Raw genomic sequence first — 22,550 nt, 5'->3', positions numbered from 1 at the left:
TGATGGAACTTGATGGAAATAAGCCTTTAAAGTGTGAATATTGATGGCTGAATAAAGTGAGTCTTCCAGGAGGAAGACTGCAAAAAACCATAACTATTTTTAAAAAAATTATGGGTCAAATTCTTCTTCCATTCAGGGCACAGTAAATCTGAAGTCATCTGAAGAAATCATTGACTTCTGTGTAAATGAGGGCACAGCCTTCTTCAGCAGAATGAACTTAAGGTTTTTCTTCTCATAGAGGAGAGCAGAACAAAATTTATTATGATTTTGTCACAGCCTGACGGAAAGGGGACTGATTATAACTGTGAGACATCCTGAAGGAAGTTCCTTTATTCTCCCCTTGGATGTGCCTTGCTTCAGTAACCCATGTTGTGCCTGGCAGGCATGTGCCCCAGCACAGCTGCAGTTCAGAAGCACCTTCAGACACTGTCTTGAATGTTCTTCTAGAAAAACAATTAGGCAGAGCTGAGCTTCTGTTTTGAATTTAAGGAGAGACTGTATCTTCAAAGGTATTGAAGAATACAGGCCCCAAAATAAGTGTACTGTCTGTCATTCCAGCCCATTTTTGTAAAAGAGAAATTCTACCACAGAAATAATAGTAATTTCATGCATTTATTTTGTAGTTTTGTTGCTTCTATTAGACACATATAATATTTTGATATATTTGCACATAATTGATAAATATTTATGTAAATAACATGTAGATTAAAAAAGATAAAAACAGTATCTTAGCAAAATCTACAGATTTGTAGTACAAATGTTTATGGCTGCTAGAAACTTTGGGTGGATGATATTTTTAATGCTGTTCTGACGCAATCTTAACTGTCATAGCACAAACAGCCCTACTAAAATTCATCTTCTTTGGACAGCTGCTCTGGTGTGATACCTAGCAGATAAAAGAAATCAAGGAGAAGATGCAGGATAGCCTGGAATACAGGAATGAGATATAAAACATCACAAGTAACAGTTTCTCTTTCAGCCAAAAAATGAGAGGGGGAGGTCAAACAAGTTCATCCTTCTGAGAGTAACACATAGCTCAACTAGTTGGGCCCTCTGCAGGCAAATGGAAGATAAACTTACTGATATCTGAGGAAAAAAAGGATGGATCGATGACGAGAATTATGCTGCATGACAGCAAGCTCTAGTGCCATGGAAATGGAGAGCAGAGCAATAGAGATGTTTGGAGTGGGAAAAAGAGGGGGAAACTGGCAGGAGAAGGGATTATCACCTCGACAAGGGGTGACAGCTGGGAGGATGCAACTGCAGCTTGGCCTGCCTGAGAAATGCACAGTCAAAATTAGCTAGGCAGGGAGATGTGCACAAAAGAACAAGATTGCAGAGGAGATGAAGTGTGTCAGGGATTAGAGATAGTCCAGAAATCAAAACAAATGCAGATGAAGTTTAAAAAAAAAAAAAAAAAAAAACGACACACAAACACAACAGAACTTTACAGGTGTGCATAGCTTTCAGTGCGTTTGTATGGCAGAAAAGAAAAATGGAATTGGCTTTAACTGATTTATGGGAACTCCTCAAAGGCAAACGTAAGTAATGGTTGTTTTCAGTAACACTTACTACAGGATACTGCAACCTGGCTCTGGTTTGACTCTTAGAGGAACTGCTTGCCTTTCAAGTAGCTGCAATCAACTCCCAAGACTTTATATAATGTAGCAGTAAGTAGCAATGACTGCTTCGTTATTAGCACTCCTGAGTCCCCCCATTACCATAATATCTACACTTCACATAGATACTAATTCCACTTGTGTTACTGCTATACAAGAAACTATGCAGCACTTGTGTTGGGCTTTTTGCAAGTTAAAAAGTGCAAAGTAAAATCCTCCATCATTTCTTGGGTAACAACCGCTTTGCAGAAGTTCAGTTTTTCTAGTCATAAATGCCATTTCTAAGGTAAACATGCTCTTGTGTTAGATGACAGGAATAAATAACGTTTACACAATTTATGGAATTAAGTAAAAATGATTTTACTAAATGGTGTTTTGGGAGACTTTTACATCTAACTACCTCCTGAAGTGGTGGCTTTTCAGTAGTCTGCACTGGATAAGCTTACATCTTTTTCCTCACACGTGTAAAAGAAAGATTCTGAAAAACATGTAATGCCTTCCAGTAGCTGTAAGCACTTCTGAATACAGGGCCGTCAACAAATACACATGCACATTAATGCAATCTGCCATGCTAACTTTTTGGTATGAGGTGTTTGGTCCTAGCAGGGTGGGCACAGCACAGTTGCCACAAAGATCAAAGGTCTCCATCTTGCTTTCAATGTTTGTCTTGAATAATCCCTGAAATCATTCTCTCTGGCTTTAAAAACCTATTTAGTCAAGTTTTTCCAAAGCTGCATAGAAGGTAATTACATGAGGCTTTAAGCTGCTGTGTATTTTCTAGTTGGGCACCAGCCATTACTCTAAAATGAGGACACTTATTTGGCTGTGCCTAAGGTTTTCATGGCTTCTGTTACCATCTTTGGAATGAATACCTGCTGACAAAACTAACAGGCTCCTGCAAAAAGGTTCATCTTTAGTACATCCATCAAGCTTTCAAGCAGGATCTTGAAAGTTCAAAGGGCGCTTTCAAAATCCCTGTATTTTTTGCAGTTCATAGGAAATTTAATTCTTATTGCACAAAGTGATCTTCTGCCCACTTGTGTGCACAAATTTCTTTATTTTGTAGCTGGAAGATATTTTTCAAACTTGTCTGGAGTCCAATATATGGGAAAGTCAAAGTGTAACAGAAAATTAGATTCAAGGGTAGATTTAATAGTGTCGCATTATTTGATTTCATCTTTCTGCAACCAGGAAGAGTGCATTTTGGTCATGATTTTAGTATTTAATGACCAAAAGTTGCACAGAATTCATGCAGTAACACTCCAGTTAGTAAAGGAGCAAGAAGTGGCAGCTGGCAAACATTTGTTAATCTATTAGGACATTACTAAAACTGTTCTTAAGGCACCTGCAAATATTGGCAATATGGGTTTGCTACAATTCTGAATATATCAGTTTGAATTCAGACCATGTAGTGAACACATATGACTTGGTGTAGAAGTGCCTGGGTTATAACTCAAATGATATCTGCTGTTTGAACAGAATTTGTATCGTCTCCAAAGCCTGTGAAGCATGACTTGTCTTTATTATTATTATCAGCCTTTATTGCTGGACATTTTCCACTGACACGTTTATATAAATGCAAATACAAAAATGTGAAGTGTTTAACCTTCTATTCAATGCCCGTGATTCAGTTAGTGCGTGCAAAAATCCTGAGAGCTGTCCATTATGTCCTCGACTCGTCCAAATTTCCCTTCCTGTCCTTCACACCTAAGCCATCTGTTTGTCATTTCTTGGCACCCTCCATACCTCTTTCACAAACAAACCATCTGCTCAGTGCCTTTAAACTTCTATTTACCATACATACTCTTTTATCTATTTTACAATTCTTTGCATATGTCAAAATTTTAATTACATAGTCACATATTAGGACGGCGTCAGCTTAAGGGCTTTTTCTAACAAGTGTCTGTGATGGGCTAGAAGGCATTTGAAATGTGTTGTATCAGTCGCTGATATATGATACTTACGAAAAGTGCAACAAATTTTGAAGTGAGGAAGCAGATGATGCATGAAGTCAGTAATTGTTCCAAGACACCCCCAAGTGATTGATGTCTACATAATTCCGTAAATGCTATTGCTTTATTAAAATACAATAACAATATTAATTTGTATGAAAATTCAGTTTTGGCTAACAACTAATGCATTTAAATTTCATATAATCTAATGCAGTCCGATCTCCTGTTAGGTTGGAAAGAAGGAGAAGCTTCTTACTGGAAATTTACTACATACCTCAGGTCTTACAAAATGTAAGAAGATAAGAGAGATTTTTATAAATGCTACAAATATGATTAAGACATTTTGAAGAAAGAGAGCAAAACTGATTTTCCTAAATGCAGCTAAGAAAATTAAAAAGTAACAGTCACGGTACAAGCACTGTACGTACATAATGCATACAGACATACACAGTGTTTGTTCATTCAGATGGGGTTTCCTTCACCCAGAGGAAACACTTTTCATCCAGACTCCTGCAGAATATTACCTGCTCTTTCAGGGTGAGTTTGCTTTGTTGGTGCATAGTCTGTGTGATGGTCAGGATAAGATGAGGCTTTAGAAGAGAAAGAAGTGGCAGATCTCCTGCCACATGATCTGCAGTATAGAAGAAAGAGGAATTACAGAGCTTTAGAGGAGTGAGATTCCCTTTTACTGGACTTCAAGGGTTTTGACTGCATCTATCCTGTCTCTTCCTAAATCATGAAGGTTGTTTAAACTTGTCTGTGAAAGGGAATCATGTACAGCAATGCAAAGTACATTGGTAGGAAAGTGTTTGGAAAAACAACAATCTTGAGATAGATGAACAGGATCAGCACTAGTAGAGTAAGGCCTCCCACTGAAGCATGTGTGAGATGAGTCTGGTTGCACCAGGGCTGATCCCAGTTGAAGGGGTGAATTGAGAGTCACCCTGGCTCGCTTGCAATGACTGCAATTGGCTTTTTACATGACCAAGATATGCCACAGAGACCTTTGTTTTCCCATCTGTTTGCAGGGAGGACTAAGAGCTACATAGAAGTCCTGCAGAGTAGATCCTAATCAAAATAACATTGATTAAGCACAGAAACACTTCCCTGTATCTAAATGAAAAAGAAAAAAAAATTGAAATGGCTTAATTTGCTGTAAGTACAATTCTAGGAAACAGTTGTTGAAATTCAGCTGCTTATGGCAGCTACATCTCTAACTGAGCAAAGAACCACTCCAAACCACTTGACAGTAAATTGATCTGTGTATGTATTGCAGGTGGCTTCTCCAGAGCAGACATGCATACAAGCACGTCTGAAAACCAACAGAAGACCAGTGGGTTCATAAAGATGACTTTTCCACAGACATTGCAGATTCAATACTAGAGTTAAGTCAGTACCCAAATAAACCTCATTCAGTCTTAAATCATCCCATCCTTAGGACTCCTTTGATAGATACACATATGACCTGTAGACCATTTTGTATATCATTTCCTTCAGGACAGCTGAGAGCTGGGATCCTATGGAGGACATCAATGACAACTAAATCCCAACAGGGCAATTGCATCTCTTTCCTTTTGTTTTATCCCTTGGCACTTCATTATGCTCATTGTGTGGTACCAAGCACCCCAGTACTCCTGAGAGCAGGGGTGGCTGTTGTTGTGTGAGATAAATTACATATCTGATACTTCCTTGCCTCTTAGTTCTGTGTGCTGAGTGATGTGTTCCTTTGTGAAATGTTATTAGCTTGAATAGAGTGAGCAGCTGTCCTAAGTCTGAAATTACATAGTGTTGGAATGATACCAAAAGAGCTATTCTAAGCATGTAAATGGGGGAGACAATTCCACCTTCTTTTTTAATTGATTAAGGTAAATAACTAAAGCCTGGAAGAGCTCTAAAGGAGCCAGTATACTTTATATGTGAATTATCCCCCTCAGCTTTTAATTATGCCTGTCTATTTAATAATGTAGCTTTTGATATCATAGACATAACCTGGTAGAAATTTGAATATCTCCATCTAATACTATTGTGTGCATACTTGCAATGCAGTGATGGCTTCTTTACAGAAATTAAAGAATCCCAGTTCCTCATTATACATTTTAAAATTCTTGAAAAGATTGGCTGTCATGATCCCTCAATTTACCATCTGATGTTCTGCTTCCTAACCAGGGCTGCACAAATTGATGGTAACGGATTTCAGTCATCTTCAGGCAATGCAATTTCTCTCCTCCACCTATTCAAACAGTAGGGATTATACTCATAAAGCAGATCAATCAATACTACCTGACTTAATACCCTATTTTCAGTTGCTTTCAGATCCTCAAATTTAATCATGCAGCCTGAAGATTCAGCTGCTTTGTTTTGGAGAAATTTCATTGAAAAAAAAAGAAAAAGAAAGCTATTCATTTTGGAAATGGGATTAAGGAAAAAAAAAAGATACCATATTCTTATAAGTACTTATAAATTTTCAGCTGAAATACTTTAACGTTTCTTTGACTTAAATGGGTGGTTTGAAATGCCTTTTTATGTTCTGCAGAAGTTGATAAAGGATACTAGACAACAAAATGTATTTCTTCAATATGGAATTGTCTAAGTTACAGATCTGAATAGGGAAAACTCATTTAGATAATAACTCTTTCTGGGATGTCTATGTTGGTTAAATCAATGCTTTCTGTACTGTTTCTGTACCAGTAAAACAGGAATTTAGAATCGATTGATCTATATTTTCTCATCAAATATGACATAAAAATATGAACTTCTGTGATATATCTGTTCTTTTCTTATTGCATATATACAATGGATTCATACATATTTTATGAAAACCTTTCACCAAAAGCTCTTGCAGTCCTATAAAAACGCCTGCTTGTTGTGATTTTTGAGACACGGAAAGATTGATATTTGGAAGGATGGTGGACTTCAAAAATAACTTTGGATTTTCTGACCTGCTTCATTACTGTGCCATGCTGTAAAATCAGGGTGGCTTGGAAGTGCACCAGGTGAATGTCTCAGAGCCATTTGAAGTCCAACTGTTTGAATAGCTGCCAAAACTTGTTGGAGGAACCAATAAGGTTCCCCAAGGAACCCTAGGTCCAAAAAGGAACCCAACCCTACAACCCTGGTCAGAGAGGGTGTCAGACTCCTCAGACTAAAAACAAAGGATAAATCTGTGCTGTAAAAGTGCCTGTTTCTTGTTTCTTGACTGTTCCTACCATTATTAAATCATTTTCCTGCTTTCCAGCACTCTGTGATCAGAGGGAAGCACTTGCATCATTTGTTATTAATGTTTTTTCCATCCATTCTAGTTGCTACAATAGCTGCATCATCAAGAGGTTTGAAGTCTGAACAATTAGATCATGATTTTCTTTAAGCATGCACGAGACATCACAAAAATCCAGCTGTGTGAACAAAGTAAAGAATCATCTTTGAGAGCAAATGCTGTTTGCAATCTTACAATTTGCAGACTAAAAATTAAATGACTATTTTTATCCTCCCTTTTCTGCCAGACACTAACTAAATTTGTCACAGTAAGCATGCTTAGGATTAAAATTTTATTGATTTTTTTTTTTTTTTTTTTTTTTTTTTTTTTTAAGGCAAAATTAAATACGGTGCATAAAGTTTTCATAGCTGCATTAGACTGTGGAAGACATCCTGGCCCAGATTCCAACTCCTGCCATCTCCAGTTGTGCTGCTTAGAGCTCCCAACCTCAGTCTTGGTGACAGATATAGATCCACCGTGCCAACTTGGGTCATGGTCTGGGCCATCAAAGTCAGGTGGGGGCAGAGGGACTCTCAAGGGATGGAAAAGTGTGTGAGAGAGAGACTGAGAGAACCTCTATGGAAAAGGAGTCACCCAATGGTGGGCATCACCCACACATTAGTGGGAATGGTCAACAGCCTGGGAGCAGGACATAGTCTTGACATGGAATGGGTTAATTCAGTATTTGATGTAAAAGGCTTCTGTTGGTGTATTTTGTGTGTTTGAAAGGATAACTTATGGTCCTTTTTTTTTTTTTTTTTTTTTTTTTTTTAATTTTTATTAGATTAGTCCTGCATTTCTGTGTGATGTCCTCTATGCCCTTCTTAGCATTCACCATTTACAACTGGGATTTTTAAGGTAAGAGAAAAAGCAGGAATATTTTAAATACTGTTTTCTGAGTCCCTTAGTAGGCTACTTTCCAAGGAGTTACCCACCAGTTTTCTGTGAGATTCCAATCTTGTTCTCCTGAAGAGAATCCTATGGTCTTCAGTAGACCAGACTATATTGAACGCCAATTTTTAACTAGTTTGTCAAATATCTCATTGCTGTTCACTATCTAAGATGTTCTTTGGGTTACTGTGAAAGGCCTTGAACACCTTTTGTATTACAAATTCAACAGATTTATGGTATTTTGGTGTACTTACAAGAACACAGAAAAGTAATTATGCTTGCACCATAGTATTTGCCTGTGACTAAAGGAAATTAAGCAAAATGGAATCTTGTCTTGTGTACTCCAGTAGGCACAGCTGAGTCCTTGAAAACTTATATCTGTCAGTGAAATTAATTTTGTGGGATCTGTAGCCACAACTGCTAAGAGTTCCAACTCTACAGCTGTAGTAAGGGGAAAAGTAATCAGTTTATGATGTCATTTCTCAAAGGTAGGAGTGAGATATTTTAATGCAATCCAGAAAGATGCACCAACCTACAGCAGCCAGTGAGACATAAGTTCTACCTACAGCAAAGGCTGTTCCATAGTTCTCACAGAAACACATCAAACAGGTCCAAAACATTGGCACTCGCAGTAGTTCCTCTTGCTCAGGAAGACTACCTAACACCAAGGAGACAGAAAGAGGCCTGTAGGGAATTACTGAGTCCTATGCAACTTCATACGGAGAAATTCTTAACAATAGAGGCAAATAACTATTGAAAAGTACCTTGTTATGTAAAATATGAAAACCAAATTGAAGTATCTTCTTCCTGAAGCAATCGGGATTTTTCAAATTTCTATTATGAACTGAAAACAAGACGTGCAGCCTGCCCAGCAGCATCCTGAGCCTAACATTCCTCAATCTCTCAAGTGCTCAGTGCAATCTGTGGTACCAGCTATGCTGGGGAGGGGAAGAGATTTTCCATAAAAGATTCCCAGTGTCAATTAAAAATTCTGCATTTGCTTCTTCGTTTATCTGAAACTGAACAAGGCAGCTCTCTCTTGCAGTCAAAACATGTCATCTGCATATTCTCACACAGAAAGCAGTGGAGGTTCTAAAGCCTATCTTAGAGTGTGTTTGATTTCCTGGCTGCCTTATTTGTTTACAACAATGCTCTTAAAATTGTCTCTACCATCTGTGTGGTTTCTAGTTGTTTGAATGAGAATGAGATATTAAAATGCCATCCAGATGTCTCGTTGCATATCAGCATTAACATATTATGCAAATTGTCACAAGGATAGGTTTTTTTCTTCTTAAACAAAACAATATTTTTAGATGGAATGGAGGGAAATAAATCTGTGAAAGATGACAAGGGAAAAAATGCGCTGAGCATATTCAGCTGAACTTTTCAATCACTTTTTATGAAAGGGTTAGGTACAAAGTGTCCTTAGTTTTTTTTTACCATAAATTTGTAGAAGAACAATTGGGTGAAAACACAATAATAAACCAACAAAGTATCTCTAAACCCAAATATCTCAGAAAATGAATTCAACAAAGTGAAATACAAAACTTGCCTCTGTGTATTTATCTCACAAGAACAGGACTTTGTGAAGAATGATAACAAATATCTGCTGGCTACTAAGCATCCAATTTAAAGAAATCTTTGTCTCTTATTCTGCAGATATTTACATTTGGAGATAAGTCCACAGAATCAACAGTGCAAGGCCAGACCTGTGCCCTCATTGTTCTCAGAAATGAGATGTCTGGAAATTGTGATTCTATGAGTCTATGATTATGCTGTTTTCTTGCACCATGATTCTTACAGCTAAGAACAAACGTGTTGTTGCCTGTGTTTTCCTTAAAACCACAGAACGGCTTGGAAGGGACCTCAACGATCATCCTGTTCCACTCCCACACCATGGGCAGGATTGCCAACTTATTCAGGTATTTTTATGGACACAGAGCAGCATACAGTTGGTCTATAATTCCTCATCATTTTTTAAACACACTGCTGTTTTTATTGTTCTTTTTGGTTCTTATTTCGTCTGTTACCAGTGGCATATAATCTTCACAAAGAGAGTGTATTGTGTGTATGATGGGGGCTTAATCAACAGAGAAATGGAGAAGAAAGGATTGAACCTGAGCTGCTCCTACTGCTGTGCGAGGACAGTGCAGTATGTAGCAGATCAATGATATCACAAAAATTGGTTATTAACAAGTAGGCTGAGAGTCCTGCAGCACTAACTGCTATATACATTACAGCAGAATATATGCATTATCCCACCCTGAGAGTGATGAAGAGACTTGTAATGATCATTTTCAAATGTCAATCTAATGTCACAAGAGAGTGCAAAAAAAAGAAAGAAAGAAAAGGAAAAGAAACGTAACTGTACGTTTTAGTTCCTGCACTCATTAAAGCAGGAATCCCAGCCTGATTGAAAAACTATTGCTGTTCAGAGGATAGCTAACTATTCAGAGAATAAATCTGTTTGCAGATTATTAACTACAAAGTAAGAGCCTATTTGCTGTGTATGAACAATAGCTGCTTTTTATATTGTTGTGTTTGGACTTTCTGCAGCTAGAGACACAAACATTTGTAAACAATCTGTGCATACATCTTCATTCAGAGTTCCTGAGAGTTACGAAGTGATGCCGAGAGGATAATCAATCAGTCGCCATTTTTTAAGGCTGCTTTTTGCTTGGCATGCAGTGCTGCTTCTAAAAGCAACAAGGTTTTGTCTGTTGTGCTGCAAGAACTGAAAAACATGAGCTCAGTCCAGGTTACACGTGGAAGTTTTAATTCATGCTTTCGCCAAGCGGAAAGAATGAATGACTCCTATGATTCACTGTCATCACTCTTTCACTTTCCTCTCCCTGTGCTGGTCAGCCTGGATTTACATGGGCATAAGCACCAGCTGTCCTCTCAAACACATATGTGAGAGTGTTTTAGCGTGGAGTATTTTGACACTTCCAAGAATGGCTAATTATGCTCATAGGAGGTCTGTTTGAAGGCCTTACGCAGAACATATTGATCTTCCATTGACTCTCGTTGCCCTTAATAGAGTGGTGGGCAGTGGGGCTCTTTGTGGCTCGTTTGATCTCTGCTACTTACCAGAAAGGCAATTTCTTTTCAAGTGGTGATCGAGACACATTTTCATTTTGTGTCTTCTTACATTACCTCAGTAGTTGTTGTTTCTCCCCTTTTTTTGAACCTTCTACAGAGAGTGCTTCGAGGGAAATAACGGAATTGCACTGATGGAAATAAAAGATTTGATGTAATCCAGAGACATGTTTTAGTTAAACACAGGCAATTTGTCTGAGAGCAGTTCGATATTAGGATGAAAGTATATGGCCTTTGTGTACATGAGATGGTATCATCTATCCTAAAAAGCTATGAAACTGTTAATTAGAGCAGATCAAGCCATAGCAGTAATTTTACTGGCATGCTAAGAAATAATTAATTTTTATTTCAGCCTCTGCCCTTCACGATGACTTTCCTCAAGTACTTGGTAAGTGAGCTCCAGTTGCACAAACTGCTCTTAACACATTTTAGCTACGAATATTTTCTTTGAAGTAACTTCTTAAATGCTTTTCAATTAGCATATGCAGAGGTAATATGAGTCTTTCCTAATTTACAGTATGAGTTGTTTTTTGTACCTATTATCTGCAGATATGGTATCTGTTACTGTGCTCTCAAGCACCAACAGTCTTTGAAAGAAATACTTTTATATCTACTCAGAAATGTTTCACAGAGCAAAAGTGTTGAAATTAGATTAATGCATTATTAATGATGAGTGATTTGCTCGGCCCCATGAACAATAAAGGAGCGTTTTTAACCCATTCAATCAAAGGCCTGTGGAGGGAGGTGAAAGCGCATTGTGTTCTTCATCATCTTGGCATTATGGAAGAATGTCTGAATTAGTTCTTAGGCCTTAGCTTCACAATTTGTCACATGCCAGCTATCAGTGAAGAGCTGGATAGATGAGGAAACCACTGCAATATGCAATCAAGTTCAGGAGGGATGCTGCTGTAAAACTTAGTCTCTGTTCTGAAGTACAATTGGGCACTGATGCAGCTGTGCTCTGCAAGATAGGATCAGAGTCCTTGGACCAGGCTGACCGGTCTGAACCTCTCTCCTTTTTTAGCCATAATGTCTGTGCTCACTGCTTCAGGTTTTGCACAGCATGGCTTCCTAGGGAACATTCTTCTTCCCCCTTTAGCTGTCCTTATATATAGTTCTAGTAAAGATAGTGCAGATAGTGCAAGTAGAGAAGAAATGCAGTACAGAATGGAAAATGAGTTCACGTTAGTCATATACCTCACTGGATAATTAATGGCATAACTTGCTGCCTGCATGCAAGGCTTCAAAACTGATTAGCTGGCAGCTTTCCCTGCTGTCCCACTGTATGAGAAAGTACGGCTATAACAGAGAATTCAGCTTCACAGCATCATATTCACTTAAATTTCATTGATAGTAACAACGCGAACAAGAAAATGTGAGGTGTGGAGAAAAAAAGCATAAGAAAACAATTCTTCAAACCTAAAAATAAAAAAGAACACAGAACAACCACCTACCAACCAATGTAAGAAATTGAGGTTGCAAGAGAAAACACTTCAATCCCACAAGAAGCAATTAGAAGATCTTGTGGAAATAGTGCATCAAGAAGATGAGTCTCCAGAGGAACAAACTGCTTTTCCTTATACATTTTTTTTTCTTATTATTGTTCACATGGAACTCATCTGACTATATTCTCTCCACAGCATTTGAATGTTGCTTTCCCCTTTCTGGATGATTATCTGTCCTCTGCTGTGAGGAGGTATGAATAAGCAAAAGCTTTCAAGGTTGTGGTAAAGGATGAAGTACTTTTTTATATCTCTGTGTAGAACACAACACTTGTAGGGGGGAAATAGCAAAATATTGCTCTTCTCCAGCATGCTTTGGAGAAGTGCTTGGTTTATTTACTCGTGTCCCACCTGAAACAACCCACAGATTCATTTAAATAAATAAGCTTGCACTGCACGTAGTCTTTTGTGTGTGTGGAGCAGGGTAGGGAGAGTAATGGGAATTCTCCCTTGTGCAGGGCAGATTAGTTGATGCTCAGGCAATTTTTACCAACCTCCCCACCTGGTTTTACTGCTTACCCTGTGAAGTTGGTTTGAGCTGAAGGAGTCTGGGTCTCTCCTGATCCAAGGCACTTATTCCTTGGTTTTAGGCAGTTTATAATCTTCTACATCACACGTGGTTTAAAATGTGTCATAGTAATTCTCTAATCGTTCACTTGGAAGCTGAAAAGACCTTCATATCCTTGAATTTGATACCAGCTTAGAAATTGCTGCTCTTTCTCAGAGGTAGATGAAGGCACATTACAGTCTGGTTTAATAGGTTTTATGATCAATCAACAAAAAGGCACTATTAATAAAGTGATAGGATTATTGGGCTATGACTAGCTTATACACAAATATTCACCACTTACACATTCATGAAATCTGAGAAAAATCTTAATTAGCTTTGATGCTCCTGGATTGCCGAGTAAAGGATAGTTTTACCACGGCCTGATGGAATTGATTGTTGTGACCCTATGCTCTGCACTGTGTTTCCACAACAGAATTGATCTTTTTCCTGGATGAAAGACATACACCATTCTGAACCACATTTCAGGGTGTTTCCAACTAAGCTTGGTGAGGTCAGTAAATAATGAAACTGGCCTGCTGGAAATTTTTTTTCTCCAACACCACACGGCTTATTGTCACTGTAATATTATTTCTCTGACTTCAGAAAGCCCCTTTTCATTTGCAGCACTTCACTAACAGTATCAGTTGTCCATTAGTCATTATCTCTTCTAATTTTCTTTAGACTGATTGTAAGAAGCATAAGCAAAAGTGTTAACATATGGAGTACTGAGGGATAAAAGAAGAAGTGCAGGTCAAGATTACAACTTTCAGCAATATTTCTTTCAAGCAATTTGAAGGTCTAAGAGTCGTTAAAAATAAGGCAGAAGAAAACCTGCTAATATCTATTCAAAAAATAGAAATATCCAGTTTGACATGAACTTTTATAGAAACTTCTACAGAAAATACTTTCTTTATGCATGACAGGCATCTTTATTACATAGGTTAAACGAGGCAACAAAGGGAAAAAAATATTGCTAGCATATTGGAACATAGCAAGAGAACTGAAGAGGAAATATATATCCAAGCACAAAGATAAGAAAGTAAAAACAACCAACCAAAAAACAAAACAAAACAAACAAAAAAAACACCCAAAAACACCCTATTGGAATTGATGTTTACAGCGCAAAATGATGTTCAGAGAAAGGAGCATTCTTGGTGATGAAAAGGCATCATTTATCTCACTAATGTTTCCAAGAACTTTGAAAGAAATAGAAATAACATTTGTGAAATTATTACAGGTTTTGAGTAAAGCAATTTTGCTTCAGTCTGCTTTACCTTGGCTAGCCACAGCAGGAGATTCCTTATAACCTTAGCTGATTGTGAATACAAATCAGCAGGTTAATATACACATGGTTAAAAATTCATTTTTGATAGTAATGAATGGGGGCGGTGAAAAATTGTAAATCAAAATATATACTTGAACAGTGTCCTGTTGTGTCATGATAAAGGGGTAGAAATATGTGAATGACAGTTGTGGGAATTATTTCTTTTTCTTATTTCCTGTCTTTCAGAATTTAAACTAATAGGTGGGTGTTCCATGAGGAGACAGACAGCAATTGGAATTGTGTTGGTCACATGTAGCAAACAAGTAAGATATAGACATCTTTATAAATCAAATCTACAGCTAGAGCACAGACAGATTAACAGGTGGTGAAACAACAGATGACATATACAACGCTAGCGGTGAAGAAACATGGCCAGGTTGAATAGTTTGGCTGAGTTTTAATTCAACATAAAACACATTTTTAGATAGATGGCTTTTAAAATACTAAGGAATGATTTTGCTCTGCCCACATTTCCTGCTGGCCTGTGGAACTAGAAATTAATTCATAACTGTCGCTGGGGTAATGAGCGCTAAAGCTGAGCAGTTGCTCATATTCACTTTGCACCAATTTGAAATGGTTCTCCTGCTCAACCTCTCAGGCTGAGGGTCAGTTAGAGTTGTACTGACCACTCTTGATGCTGCTAGATGAGAAGTTACACTGATGAGAACATAACGCTATTGCTAAGTCAAGGATTCATTGTCTTGCAGAAGTTCTCACCCCCTGGGTGGGGACAGGGGGGAAGGGCATTGCTGGATCCCTTGTGGATGAGGCCAAAAACAAATGTTAGCCTTGGAGTAAATTAAAGGCAGGTAAACAGAGCAGCAGAAATATCAGTCATAATAATGAAGGTGGAAGTAGATGGATTTTCCAGATTGGTAACCTTCATCAAACAAATGCAGGATGAGATCATTTGAACACAGCCTGGAAGAATTATGGAATGAAAAATAAGTTGAGTAAATCAACAAGCGTGTCAAGCGATACTCTGCAGCGAAGATGGAGGTTTCTTTTTTAATCTACTGAAAAGGCATATTCTATTCTCACAGGGATGAAGCTATAAGGACTCATTGCCAAGAAATGCTAGTGGATACACACCTTCAACCCCCTCTCACAGAGAACTATTGATGGGCTTGCGTGGCTGAGATATTTATGAAGAAACTTTCTGAACAAGGTATGAGTGCATGTGCATGTGCACTGTTGCATTTAGTACTAAAATAATTGCCTGAGGTGCAGAACAGACAAAATCAGAAATGCGAGGAATGAAATAAATGAAACTTGTCAGGTCTGTAGCCTTTTCATACTTTTAGATAGTCAGAATTCTCCTTCTGTGGGAAACTCACTTGCCTGTTCCCCAGGCTGTTAGCAGGAAGGACTGATTTGAGGCCTTAACCTATGCAGTTCCAACTGGGACATTCAGATGGTGCAGACAGTACATGAATGGTTGTTGCAAATAATAATATTCCATCACTGATGGTACTATGTAATAGCAGGAAGAAAGAAGGGTTATGATTTATATTGTGTGTCATGGCAGCGTAAAAGAAAAAGATCTACTGAAGCATCTGCTTGTTTATCCTGAGAACAGCACTGTCAGCTCAAGATTGTGCCCCAAGGTGTGTTTTGACCAAGGGAAAATAAAACAGTCGTATAGACAGGTGGGTACCTCTTATCCCAGTAATGACAGCAGCATGACCAGACCAAACGGGCTGGTAATGTTTCTGCGCTTGTATATCTGTATCTACCTCACATGCTCGAATTTTGCCCCTTAGGTTTTGAAGCCTGTTCTGACTTCTACACAATTTAAATTTTCAATTTAGATATCACTAATATTTTTTAAATATTGTTTATCTGCTGCCTAGATTCTAGATTCTTCCAAAATATCTGCACCATCTGTCACAGTCTAAGAATTACCATTCTAATTATCACTAATAAAGGGATGAAGTCATTTGTTACAAAATTTATGCATAGCACCAGTCACCCATTCACCCAGTGTACAATTGAATCTACCACTGGGGGATTCTGGATAACTCGCATGTCAGAGTGGGTTAATTGTATGCACAGAGGGCTAAGAGGAGTGTATTGGAATTGTGTAGATAGTTTGATAGGGTGGGTATGAATGACCATATGTGAGATAGAGCAAGGATGGGCTTTTAATTGGTGATGGCAAAATGAGGTTGTTTTGAAGCAGAGTGTGGGATGAGGGAGATAGGTATTTATTCCAATGGTGATCAATCACTTCCAAGAGTGAGGGTGCAAGGAATGATTTAGTGTTCTGTGGTAAGTGTGGTTATGGTGACTACAGGCTAAAGCACACACACTGGAAAAGGAAAGCATCTGCTTTCTAAGCCCTGTTCCAATAAGTTTATGGAGACTTTATGGGAAACATCATCAGCTGTGATGCAGGCTCATCTGCTCAGCCAACAAAGCAGCCAATAACTCTGGGGCTTGTAGACATCTGAGTTGAGGTTTGGGAGACATCTTAGCATCTGATCCAAAAATCACAGCTACGGAGTTCGGAATACTCTAGTGAGTCTAGCACAAACACTTAAACACTACATTGCAATCAGTAGGTGTACAATCAATAAGTATACAGAGGTTAGGCTAAGTAGGATTATCGCGGTGGAAAAATAATAAATGAAAAACGCTCACCGATGCTGTAGGCTCGCAATACTCTCCACAAGGAGCGGTCTCCAGGAAGAGATCCTTGCTCAGAGGCAGTCAGCCCTTAAATAAGATCTAGGAGAGGTGCAGCCAGGCTCTACCCCTTCCTGTAGCACAAGTGAATTGCTTTCACCTGTGCTCCCAGGGCTGACTCATTGCTTGCCTCAGGTGGTCAATCAGAAGTTCAGGCCATGGTCAACATTTCCCATACAGATATAAAACCTTTGTTCTGATGCAAACATCATATGAAGAAAAAAAACCAACAGTATAACAAAAACTGCTTTTAGAACATCTGACTAGCTTAAATGCCATTGTTATCATAAGGCTAAAAACTATAGGCATATATTTTCCACAATCTGCTAGTTGTTAATTAATATCCAGGATAACAAAATTAATCCACTGTATCACTCAGATTCAATGATCTTGTGCTGGAAAGTGTTCTGCATTGTCCTTCTTGGAAATACTGAGCTCAGTGGAAAATTCCCTGTAAGTCTTTTAGTTTGTTTTCCACTGAAGGGTACTCTGAAATTTTCACCTTTTCCTTTCAGATGTTTATACAGAAGATGACCACTGAACATGAGCATGAACAACTTTTACTGTTCCTTGAGCTTGAGGTTCATAATGCTGTTTGGACATTATAAGCCCTTAAGTACTGTAACAAAGTGAACATTCAGCTGCAGAAATTTAAAACCCAGGCAAAGTGAACTTGCTGATTAACTCTGTGAATGAAATTCACAGTTTAGTAGAGTCTCTGATGACAGCAAATGAAAATCTGTCTTAAACTGTAGTAAAGCCTGCAGGAAATACAAGGCACCTGCTGAGAAATCAGCTTTCTCTTTAGCTATTATGTTTAATCTCTTTGACTCCTGTCTAGTTCTTCTAGGGTAGTGGGAACATAGGTATGGATTTTACAGTGCTGTCATCACCACTGAAATGCTCATATTAATCTAGATTTGTATGCTATATGGCTGTTGGCAATGAGGACAGTTAACATTCCAGTATCAATTTCCCTTCAAGGATACTGAAGAGCATTGGAAACATTAAGCTTTGAGGCTGGTAATTTACTAATGAGAACACTGATTCAAAGAGAAATTAGAACCTTAATCTCTCACCCATTGAAGCCAACAGAAATCATTTTGCGATTTCCTTGGGCAGACTCTGTGTAGCTTGTAAAAGGTCACAGAAGAAATCACAGAAAAATTAGACTGAAGTCCAGTAACTTTTTGCTTACCCAGTAGGAGAGTAGCTGCCCTTTGTGCTGCGTTTGTATCCTTTCGACCTGAATCCCTTTTCCTTAGTGCTGCTGAAAAATATTCCAATAAATCTCGATTTGCTGGGATCTCATTCCCGTGTCACCACCAGCTGTGTGCTGTAGCAGAGATGTGGAACAACATTAAAATAGCTTTGGAGCTCTATTATTTTTCATTCAGGCTGAACACCAGGGTCTCCTCCTTGGCACCCTGTGGTGCAGGCTGATGCTCTAAGCAGATTTTGGAAGCAAAGATCTCTTGGGCAAGTTTCTTACAGAAGAATAAAGCCAGTCTCACCAAACTGAAGAACGAGAGCCTTGCCACGTGTTTACATGCTCAGAGTGACATCAAGTCCTTCAGTACAACTCAAGGCGATGCCTGATTTCATAGAAATGACATTTCCAACTTGTTTGAAGCAGTTAAACTTTAACAAAAAGCTGTATACTGCACTGCTGAGACCTTTCATTGAACTAAAGCATCTGGTTTTCAGAGTGACATGGTGACATTGAGGAAATCGCAATTAAGTTCTTCAAACGTGTCATTTTGTAGGTAGTATCCTCCAAGGCCTGATCCAAAGCCCTCTGTACTCAGTAGGAACCATTTCACCTCGGGGCTCACTCAATGTTTTCCAGCATGCTCTGTCTCTGGTAATATTTCAAGCAGTTTATTACAGAATTTCATAATGCAATATGCATCGCTCGTGTGGCTAGAAACCTTTATATCAGCAGTCTAGATAAATGCCAGCACTGCTATCATAATATACTTCAACAGAGGTAAGAAATATAGTGATGTGTTTACAAATTTGATCCATTCGGGGCCCTGGGCTGTAGTAACTTATATATAGGAGCATTTATGCACAAAACCACTGGAGCATACGCGTGATTATTTATCAAGATGCTCTATGTGTGGTGTTGGTATTATGCATTAGCGCCTACTTGATATAACAGGAATAAACACTTCACGAAAGAACACAAAGGACACCAGAAAGGTATATCACAGACATATTTTTATACTGAACCCACAGAGTATTTATGCTGTAGGTTCCACATAAAGTGTGTGTGAGCTCCCAAGTACAGCCCTCCCAAAACTGGATAAGCAGTACACTTTCATAATGATGATATAACTGAAAGAGCCTTCGTTGACTTTAAGTACAAACCATATGTTTTCTAATGTTCCTTCAACTTACTTATCACATAAAGGTCATTCCACAGCACAATAGAAGGAATAGATGTATATCTGCGATACGCACAGCAGATTTAAGCATTTGTACTCATCTGGGCTTAGCCAACTATGGTGTGCAGTGAGTGGCAAATGTATTATTCTGTTGTGCCATATAAAGCATTATTTCAGATGTTTGAAATAATGCGTACAGTTAAAGGTTATGGCAGAATAATGTTAAAGGGATTCACTGTTTCTTGACCTGATGGTAGTATGGATGATAAAAAGGAGATGGTTATTACAGCCTGGAAGCATTACAGTTATTTTGCTGTGATAATAGTCCTCAAATTTTGTTATAGCCCTAATATGTTGCCTGAAAGTTAAAATCCAATTCACAGGTCCGTGATCACTTACTGTCTAGAATGTAATTTCTAAAAGAAAATGAGTAGTGATCGTGAGGATAAATCTTGGTTTCTTTAAATTTTCTCTTTTCTTTTTTCTTTTTTTCTTAAGAGGAAGTTTATTCTTCAGAGAATGAATCAATCCAGGACTGTCATTTCTAGATTGAAGTATGCCAAGATGAATATTTCTTCCACTTCATACTGTTATCACTCTTTGTTACCAAGCCATTATGGACTACAGGTAGCAAGTGCTTCTGGACTTACAGCGATACACCAAAGCTGTCAAGTGACCGAGAGCTTCCAACCAGACCCTGCATCATTTGAGAGGCCCAATGGATTGTTTTGGTTCTACTTGTGAGATATTTTGAAATATTGCAGTGTCCATTACTGCAGTATTGGCACTTCACTGTCCTTAATGCTGTTTAATCCATCAGTTTTAGAGTCCCAAACCAAGGACTCCCTGCCTGCAGCCACGGCTGCCGATGCAGTGATCACTGTCAGATTGCAACCCTGGCCATAACAAGGTCACGTAATAAAGCACATGACAGAGGAAAGACTGTAATAATAATTATTTCCATTGTGTATAATAAATAATATAACAAAGGTTAGTTGTAAGCGTTAGAAAAGCTGTGAAAGTCAAGGCAGTTCTTTTGTTTTTCTGATTTTTTCTGTCTGTGTACAGAAATAGAATTAAGAAAAAAGGAAAAGAATGGGAAGAATGTCCCAGCTAAAGCAGAGCTGGTTCCAGACAAGGTGAGAAAGAAATGAGATGGTGTCTCAACTACGACAATGCAGAATAGAAACTTAATATTTGTTCTGCAGTTTGTGTTCTGTGTTACTTTACTTTAAGGAACTGGGAAATATTTGATTAAAAAAGGACTCCTGTTCCCAGGGTGCATCACTCACTGCAGATTTCCCTTTGTAAATAGGGGTACCCAAAGTCATTTATTCCACCAAAATCTGTCTGATATCTCTGTCTTTCTGGAGCTTCACACATGTGATTGGAAATCAAACATTGCAGGCAAATACTGCAGTTAAGTATTAAACCTGACAGTTTTATATGCCTAGTACAATAATTGATTCCATGTTATGCTAACCTATTCCACAGGTTAAAGCAGTGAGGGACAGCTCCATCTCATACAGGAGTCCCTGAATTATTATTTTTAAGGCATTTAAAAGCACCAAGGCAATTCACATCTCTGTTTTCTTTCATAAGCACTTACATGGTTGAGGAATAGAATACAGGGAGCACTTGCAGCATCTAAAAGAGAAACTCAACCCTGAAGTTTCCTCTGAAAAAAGAAAACATAGTAAAATAATAGTATAATATTTAAAATAAGGGTTTGGGGTTTTCTTTTTTCCTAAGGGAGAGATATTTGTCCATTCTTTCTCTCTCACTGTGCTGCTCTGTTTATTACCTGCTTGTGGGTTGTCAGAGGAGCTCCTTCCCACCTCTTCCAGCTGGGGAGTGCTGGGTGCTGGCACAGGCTGAGCAATTTCTGGCATTTCAGAGTTTATAAACAAGGCAAATGAATGCTCTTTTGAAGTCTCCCACAAAAATACATCACTATAATGTCAGTGATGACAAACTGTGGATTCACCCACTCTCTCCTCGATGAGAAGTTTCCAAGAAGAGCAGCTACTTCCCCAGCGTGGTGATAGAAACCTGCAGGTCAGGAGGACTCTCAGAACTGCCCTCTGTCCTCCCAGGTGTTTCCATTTCACCTGAATGTGTGTTACACCTGAAAAGAGAGGCTGCTTCTGCAGGCAGCTGCTCGGGGCACCCAATTAATACAGGAACACGCAGATTCACGCCCTGTTCTCACTCATCAACCATTTGTGCTGTTACAAGTGGAAAACCATTAACTCAGGATTAATGCATGAGACAATGTCTTTTTATCTACTGCTACCAGTAATTGCCGTGACCCAGTGCCTGTTGAAGTAACAAAATTTCTGCTCCAATAAGGACCAAATCAGGCTGTACGTGGTCAGAGACCACTTCTATTTCCAGGTAGTTCTCAGTGTATATTTATGGTGAGAAATGAGTGCCGCTTTCTTTTTGCACATTAGAAGTGCTGGGCTGAAGAAAATGGATATAACTTTTCTTTTAATTCTATAATCTTATTACCCTGGCTCCAATAAAAACTGATAATGAAATCTGAGGATATTGAGAACTTGGATTTTTTCCATTAAGTTTAACTTTGTATTTTTATCAAGCAATGTGGTACTTACTAGAGTCCAACTCTTTTTAAGACTATCCAGGGAAACATAAACCCTTGCAGCGAGCCATTTTCTGTCAAAATTACATCTGACCTGCATATTTTTGCAATTCTCCAATGCATTATACAGTCAGATCAGGTTGTTCCTTGACCAGTTGTTCACCCCTATCAATTGCATTAGCATTTAACCTGTCAGTTTAAATTACAAAGGTAACAAAGGTTTAGGAAGGTTACAATACATCCAATCTTACACAGAAGTGTGGAAGAATAATCTTAAATCATCCTTCAATGCAAGTGTTATTTTTTCTCCTGACATACATATACTCACCTTCTAGAAACATCACTGTAACTGTGAGCAGCTTTTTATGGTGGAGGAGTACATGACATCAGCAAAGCCTGTGAAATAAGAGAAGTACCAGCAGCAAGACAAACGTAGATTTTGTTTGATCTTAGATTGCATCACCTTTTCTCATTTTCTCTTCTGTTCTTCATCCTTTTCTAGTCTTAAATTTCCTCTTTCTCCGGGGACTTTATTCCTCATTGTGCCTGATTACTAATTTAGGCCCTATTCTGTAGTCTCACAAGCACCTCGTCAGGGGCTGGAGTCCATCAAATGCTGCTAAATCTTGATCCTTTAGACCTGAGGATACCATGGCTGTTAGAACCCAGCCTCTCCT

The 22,550-nt window shown here is 38.5% G+C and overlaps 1 long non-coding RNA gene across 1 annotated transcript; it reads left to right on the top strand.

Moving 5' to 3' along the window:
- Positions 1-12,477: 12,477 nt before the first annotated feature.
- On the top strand, positions 12,478-15,326 carry LOC125698731 (uncharacterized). The gene is made up of 3 exons (XR_007379298.1): positions 12,478-12,510; positions 14,377-14,453; positions 15,234-15,326. It is a non-coding gene; the product is annotated as an uncharacterized LOC125698731 (long non-coding RNA).
- The last annotated feature ends 7,224 nt before the right edge of the window (positions 15,327-22,550 follow it).

The sequence above is a fragment of the Lagopus muta genome, chromosome 11 (assembly GCF_023343835.1).
Source record: "Lagopus muta isolate bLagMut1 chromosome 11, bLagMut1 primary, whole genome shotgun sequence".
In the NCBI taxonomy this organism is placed as follows: domain Eukaryota; kingdom Metazoa; phylum Chordata; class Aves; order Galliformes; family Phasianidae; genus Lagopus; species Lagopus muta.
This window is presented reverse-complemented; position numbering and strand designations above follow the sequence as displayed.